The sequence below is a fragment of the Eriocheir sinensis genome, chromosome 43 (assembly GCF_024679095.1).
Source record: "Eriocheir sinensis breed Jianghai 21 chromosome 43, ASM2467909v1, whole genome shotgun sequence".
NCBI lineage: Eukaryota > Metazoa > Arthropoda > Malacostraca > Decapoda > Varunidae > Eriocheir > Eriocheir sinensis.
The window spans coordinates 1,980,001-1,987,500 of NC_066551.1; the positions used below are offsets into that span (position 1 = coordinate 1,980,001).

At 42.1% G+C, this 7,500-nt stretch overlaps 2 protein-coding genes across 2 annotated transcripts in view; one reads left to right on the forward strand and one right to left on the reverse strand.

The window, feature by feature from the left end:
* The window catches only part of LOC127010305 (uncharacterized), a 23,462-nt gene extending 19,807 nt beyond the window's left edge, over positions 1 to 3,655 (reverse strand). The window contains exon 1 of the mRNA XM_050884169.1: positions 3,479 to 3,655. The gene's annotated coding sequence lies outside the window, so the exon portion shown is untranslated. The remainder of the gene's footprint in view (positions 1 to 3,478) is intronic.
* Positions 1 to 7,500, forward strand: part of LOC127010304 (uncharacterized) — a 90,210-nt gene that overhangs the window by 52,202 nt on the left and 30,508 nt on the right. The gene's annotated exons all lie outside the window — the stretch shown is intronic.

A 7,500-nucleotide genomic window follows, 5' to 3' on the forward strand; every position in this document is an offset into this window, starting at 1 on the left:
TGGTTCTCTGGTTGGTCTTACTGTACTCCATTCTGCCCCCAATAAAGGTTCTAAATTCACCTCTCCACCTGGTTCTCTGTCTGATGTTAGTGTACTCCATCCTGCTCTGGTAAAGGTTCTAAGTCCATCTCTCCACCTGGTTGTCCGTCTGATGTTAGTGTACTCCATCGTGCCCCGGCAAAGGTTCTAAATTCACCTCTTCTAAGCCCATCTCTCCACCTGGTTCTCTGTCCGATGTTAGTGTACTTTATCCTGCTCCGACAACGGTTTAAACTCCATCTCTCCACCTCGTTCTCCGTCTGATGTCAGTGTGCTCCATCCTGCCCCGGCAACGGTTCAGATTTACATAATATATCCACCTGGTTCACCTTCTAATATCCGTGTACTTCCTCCTGCTCCGGGCTAAGGATCTGACTTCATCTCTTCACCTGGTCCTCTGTCTATTGTCATTGCCCTCCATCCTGCCCCGGCATAGGTTCAAATTTAATCACCCAACCTAATCCTCTGTCTGCCCTGACCACATGTTTCTGGGTTGCTACGCTGGACTTTTTGCTGCCCAGACGAGTACTGTTTCTAAGTTGCTGCACTGTTACTTAAGTTTTTTTTTTAACAACGAAGAAGACAGCTCAAGGGCACAAAAAAAGGAAACAATAATAAAAAAGCCCGCTACTCGCTGTTCCTATCCATCTGTCCATCTGTTATCTCTTCTACCACCATCTGACTTGCCCAAGACAGTAGAGTTTGGGTGTATATCGAGGAGGTGCTGTGTAACTATTTTTATTTTTTGTCTATGTTCACTCCATCATGTTCTCTATAATGATCCGTTTTCTTCACCTCAGTACCAGATTTCCCGTGTGCTTATCTATTTTTTTTTATCTTCTGTACCACGCCAATGACACACCAGTAACGGAGAGGACACACGAGTAACAGAAAAGACGCAAAAGTTACACATAGGACACTCGAGTAACGAAGAACACACACACACACACACACACACACACAAGGGTTACGATTCCATTCATGCACCTTTCCAAATCTCCTTACCTCTTACCTGGTTTCCCACACGCAATCCTTTGCTATTTTCACATTTGTTTTGATCTCCACACTTTTCCTATGTTGATCCGGGAGGTTTGAAGGTTAGCAGAAGACATATATGACGGCAGAAGAGCATTTGGTTCAGTAGGTAACAAGATTTGGAAGGGGAAACTAACGAAATCTTTGGCTACACGAGTACAACGCTATTTTCACATTTGTTTTGATCTCCACACTTTTCCTATGTTGATCCGGGAGCTTTGAAGGTTAGCAGAAGACATATATGACGGCAGAAGAGCATTTGGTTTAGTAGGTAATAAACTTTGAAGGGGAGACTAACGAAATCTTTGGCTACACGAGTACAAGGCTATTTTCGCACTTGTTTTGATCTCCACACTTTTCCTAGGGCGATCCGGGAGGTTTGAAGGTTAGCAGAAGACATATATGACGGCAGAAGAGCATTTGGTTTAGTAGGTAATAAACTTTGAAGGGGAGACTAACGAAATCTTTGGCTACACAAGGACAAGGCTATTTTCGCACTTGTTTTGATCTCCACACTTTTTCTACGGTGATCCGGGAGGTTTGAAGGTTAGCAGAAGACATATATGACGGCAGAAGAGCATTTGGTTCAGTAGGTAACAAGATTTGGAAGGGGAAACTAACGAAATCTTTGGCTACACGAGTACAAGGCTATTTTCGCACTTGTTTTGATCTCCACACTTTTTCTACGGTGATCCGGGAGCTTTGAAGGTTAGCAGAAGACATATATGACGGCAGAAGAGCATTTGGTTCAGTAGGTAACAAGATTTGGAAGGGGAAACTAACGAAGCCCTTACCCACACTCATTGCATTGCTATTTTCACATTCAGTTTGACCTCTACAGTCTCTCCTATGGTGCTCCGGGGAATTTGAAGATTAGTAGAAGACACACATGATGACTGAAGAGAGTATGGGTGACTAGGAATTGGCAACGATATACAGGAAGATACATGAACGAGAACTCGACCCACATGACTAACGCTGGGAAAGACACACAGTAACGCCAAGACTCACCCTTATAAAAAACTTTTGTCACGGGGCCGCGGAAGAGGAAGACGGGGCGGCGTATGAATAAGGGAATGAAGGCCATGAGGGGCATTAGAGGCACTTAGGAGATTGGAGGAGGAGGAAGAGGAGTAGGAGGAGGAGAAAGAAGCAGGGAAAGTAAAGAGGAGAAATGCTATGTAAATGGATAGAGTGATTCTTTACATCGCCGGGAAGAAAATATTGATAAAAAGAAAAGGAAAGATAAATAAAGGAAGAGAAGCAGAAAAAAAGAAAAGGAACAGAAGGAAAAGAAAGTAAAAGAGAGGATGAGTATATAAATGTCTGGTTATAAAAGAGATTGAAAGAAAAGTAAGGATAAGTAAAGGAGGAGGAGGAGGAGAAGAGGAAAAGGAGGAGGAGGATGAGGCAGATAATTATATAAATGGATAGAGATGTGTTGACCTTCTGTTCGTCTCTGGAAAGTAGATAAGATAGAGAACGGGAGATAGGAGAAGTAGGAGGAGGAGAAGGAAGAGGAGGAGAAGAAGGGAGAGGAGGAGGAGAAAGAAGAGGAGAAGAAGGAAGAGGAGGAGAAGGAGTAGGGAGGGTAAGGAAAACTAATATATATAAATGGAAAGAGATACAAAAACCTTATTCTCAGTCATTTAAAGAATTTGGAGATAGAAGGAAAACAAAAGACTGGTAGAGGAATGGAGTAAGAGGAAGAGGAGGAGGAGGAGAAGGACGAAGAGGAGGAGGAGGAGGAGGATAAAGATGTGATACCGGTTTGTTATCCCTGGAGAGAAGACGAAGAAGGAGAGGAGGAGGAAAATGAGATAAAGAAGGAGATAGACATACGAAGAGGGAGGAGGAAAGTCAGGTAAAGAAGGAGAAACAAACAGATCAATAAAGAAGAAGGGAGAAGAAGGTAAAGGAGAAGGGAGAAGGTGAAGAAAGGGGAGTTAAGGAGGAAAAAAAGATGAAGAAAAAGATGAAGAAATAACAGAAACTAAAAGGAGGAAGAAGCAACATAAACGAAGGAAAAAGAAGAAGGAAGAAACAGATAGACAGAGGAAAGACGAAAAACGAGACAAAAGAATGAGATAGACAAATAAAGGAGGAGAAGGAAGAGAAGGAGGAAAGAAGAAGGAAGAAGGAAGACACTATACAAAGAAGGAAGAGAAGGAAGAAGAAAGTAAAAGATAGACAGAGTAAAGACGAAAAACAAGACAAAAGAATGAGAGATGCAAATAAATGAGGAGAAGGAAGAGGAGGAGGAAAGAATAAGGATGGAGGAAGAAGAAAATAAACAAACGCATAGAAAAACGAGATAAAGAAGGAGTTAGACAAATAAAGGAAGAAAGAAGAACAAGAAGAAAAAAAGAAAAAAGGAACAAAACAAACACACTCAAACACTTACCTTTCTGTTAATCTGTAAGGACACGTGACCAACCAAATCAGGAAGAGTGTGAGGAGGAGGTGGAGGAGGTGGAAGAGGAGGAGGAGGAGGAGGTGGAGGAGGTTGTAACGCAGAGTACGAGTCCCTACGAGATACTGAGCGAGAGAATGTTGTGTGTGTGTGTGTGTGTGTGTGTGTGTGTGTGTGTGCTGGGGGACTCCAAGGTTAGCCGCTAGGACCTCCAATCTCTCTCTGAACCTTGTGGAGATTATGAGTTACCTGGCACTGAAACTTCTCCTCCTCTTCCTCCTTTTCCTCTTCCTCCTCCTCCTCTTTCCTCCTCCTCCTCCTCCTCCTCCTCTTCCTCCTCCTCCTCCTCTTTTTCCTCTTCTTCTTCTTCCTCTTCCTCTTTTCAGAAAACTGCAATGGGGAATTTTCTTGCTCTCTCTCTCTCTCTCTCTCTCTCTCTCTCTCTCTCTCTCTCTCTCTCTCTCTCTCTCTCTCAACTTACATAATATTTACGCATCTGGGAGAAGGTTGAGTGTGTGTGTGTGTGTGTGTGTGTGTGTGTGTGTGTGTGTGTGTGTGTGATACATACTTCCCCTCATCCTCCTTCTCTTCCTCTTCTTCCTCCTCCCTCTTCCTCCTCCTCTTTATCTTCTTTCTCCTCCCTCTTCCTCCTCTTCCTCTTCTTCCTTCTCCCTCTTCCTCTTCCTTTTCCTTTTCTTCCTTCTCCCTCTTCCTCCTCCTCTTCCTTTTCTTTCTCCTCCCTCTTCCTCTTCTTCCTCTCCCCTCTTCCTCTTCTTCCTCTTCCCTCCTCCTCCTCCTCTTCCTCTTCTTCCTCCTCCCTCTTCCTCCTCCTCCTTCATCTTCCCTCATTTACCTGTCTCTCTCTTCTCTTTTTTTTTTCCTTCTCTCACCTTCTCTTTTTTTTCTCTCTCTTGTTTGTCTCCATTGAGTAAGACCACCTGTGTGAGTGACTTCCGGTGTGTGTGTGTGTGTGTGTGTGTGTGTGTGTGTGTGTGTGTGTGTGTGTGTGTGTGTGTGTGTGTGTGTGCGTGTGTGTGTTTAAAGGGTCATACATCCGCTTTATCTCTGCGTTTTGTTGTTTGTTTCATTATTATTATTACTACTACTACTACTACTACTACTACTACTACTACTACTACTACTACTACTACTACTACTACTACGACTTTCAAACTTAATATGAGACAAGAAAAGGAAAATTATAAGAGAGAAAGTTAAGGGGGAAGGAAAAGAAGGAAGGAATGAGAGAGAAACAGAGAGAATAAATATAAAAAAGAAAGAAAAATTAAGAAAGATAAATAGATACAGAGATAGATAAATAGATAAGCAGTTGCCAGTTGATTCATATATTCATTTTTATTATTATTTTGTTAAGGTGGATGAGAGAAAGAGGGAATAAAGGAAAAAAATAAAGAAAAATTGAGATAGAGGAAATTAAGATAAAAGAGGAGATACACAAACAAAGGAAGAGGAAAATAAATAAAGGAAGAGATAAAGAGATGAGTGAAGGAAGAAGGAAAATAAAGCAAGGAGGACAGATAGAGAGATGAAGGAGAAGGTAATGGAGGAGGAGGAGGAGGAGGAGGAGGAGGAGGAGGTAGATAATTGAAGGAGGTAGGAAAATAAAACAAGGAAGACAGATAGAGAGATGAAGGAGAAGGTAATGGAGGAGGAGGAGGAGGAGGAGGAGGAGGAGGTAGATAATAAAAAAAAAAAAAAAAAACTGAGGAGGAAGAAGATAGATAAATAAATAAACAACAATCTCTTATATCAATTCATTCACTTTCTATCATTATACATTTTTGATGGCTGAGTTCCCACGTCAAGAGGAAAACCTAATTGCAGTCATTCACCAAAACTAGACTGCTCTGGGTGGGGGGAGAGAGGGAGGGGGAGAGGGGGATGACGCAACACGGGCCAGCCAATAGGAGGGGAGCAGGGGCGTGACGTCACAGAGGGGGGCAGCCAATGGGGGAAGAGGAAGGGCCTGAGAAAATTTGTTGAGCCAATCAGAAAGTCGGAAATTTGGGATGTCCACGATGGTCTTTTTTTTTTCCTTTTTTGTTTATGTATCGTCTCTCTCTCTCTCTCTCTCTCTCTCTCTCTCTCTCTCTCTCTCTCTCTCTCTCTCTCTCTCTCTCGGTAATTGTCATAGTATTGTTTTCTTTTTGTCATGGAGTGGAAAAAAAGAGGAAGAGGAAGAGGAAGAAAAGTAAGAAAAAGTAACAATTATGAGATGAATTAATATGAAGAATGATGATGATGATAAAAATGAATATATGAATAAAATGGTGACTGTTTATCTATTTATCTATGTATGAATGTATATATGTCTGTATTAATTTTCCTTTATTTTTCTTGTTCTATCTTTTTTCCTCCTTCTTCAGATGATAGTTTTTACATCAACCACAGACTTTTTTTCTTAATAATTAACATGTTACCGATTATCTACTCCCCTATTCGTCAACCATTTGTTTTGCCTATTTTCCTTCTGAACCTGATATTAACTTGTATATATCCATTGCTGGGTATCCTAAGTTCTATTGTTAGTTAGCTGTCGTTGTTAATCCCCTAGTGATGGTGGGTGGAGATGATGATTCTGGAGATGCTGGTGGTAGAGATGTGGGCGGATATGACAGTGCAGATGAGGATGCTGAGATGATGCTAGATATGCTGGTTGTTCGTTTTTACTTCCTTTCTTCCTTTCTTTCTTTCTTCCTTCACCAAATCTTTCTTTTTCCTTGATTTCTCTTCCTTCTTTTCCTCTAACCCTTCTTCGTTTCATCCTTGCTCTCTTCTTTCTTTCTTTTCCTTCTCTTCCTTTCCTTTTCTTTCTTTTGTCCTTGTTAATCTCCTGTGTAGTGATGCTGGTCATGGTAGGCGGAGATGATGATGGTGGAGGTGATAATAGGGGTGCTGGTGGAGATGAAGATGGAGAGATGATGACTGGAGATGCTGGGGGAGATAATGAGGGTGGAGATGAGGATGGAGATGGTGGAAGAGATGATGATGGGGGAGATAAAGGTGGAGATGATGATGGAAATGATAATGGCGGAGATGAGGATATGGAGATGATTTTGGTGGAGATAATAATGGTGAAGATGATGAAGGGGATGGGAGTGGAGATGAAGATAGTGGAGATGATGCTGTAGATGATGATGCAGATGACGCAGGGGATGGGAGTGGAGATGAAACTGATGATGGTGATAATGGTGATAATGATGATGATGATGATGATGATGATGGTGATGATGATGATGGTGATGATGGTGGTGATGATGATGGTGATGAATGGGTATATAAATAGGGACAACGGATACGCATTCTACTTTTCTACTTTTTCTATCTATGGTTTCCGGTGTCAGTGGGTACAACAACACAGCACCACCACCATCACCACCACCATCACCACCACCACCATCACCATCACCACCACCACCACCACCATCATTAACATCACCACAATCATCAGCATCACCATTATCATCACGACTACCACCACCACCATCACCACCATCACCACCATCACCACCACCATCACCACCATCACCACCACCACCATCACCACCATCACCACCATCACCACCACCATCACCACCATCACCACCACCACCATCACCACCATCACCACCATTATCATCACGACTACCACCACCACCATCACCACCATCACCACCATCACCACCACCACCATCACCACCATCACCACCATTATCATCACCACCTTCAACTGTAATCTTTCCTTGTCTTTCTTCTCGCGTCAACCACACTCAATCATCTTGTTCCTCATTCTTTTCTGTTCTTTTCTTCTTCTTCCTTTCTTTCTCTCTTTTTATATCTTCTTGTTCTCCCAATCTTTCTTTGTTCCATGCTTGTTATCTTTTATTGTTTCTCTTTAATTTCTCTTCCTTTCCTTATTCCTTCATTATTTCTTTATGTATCATTTTTCTCCTTTTGCTATAGTCTTTCCTCCATCAACCATTGTTTTCTATTCTTTCTCTCTTCTATTTCTT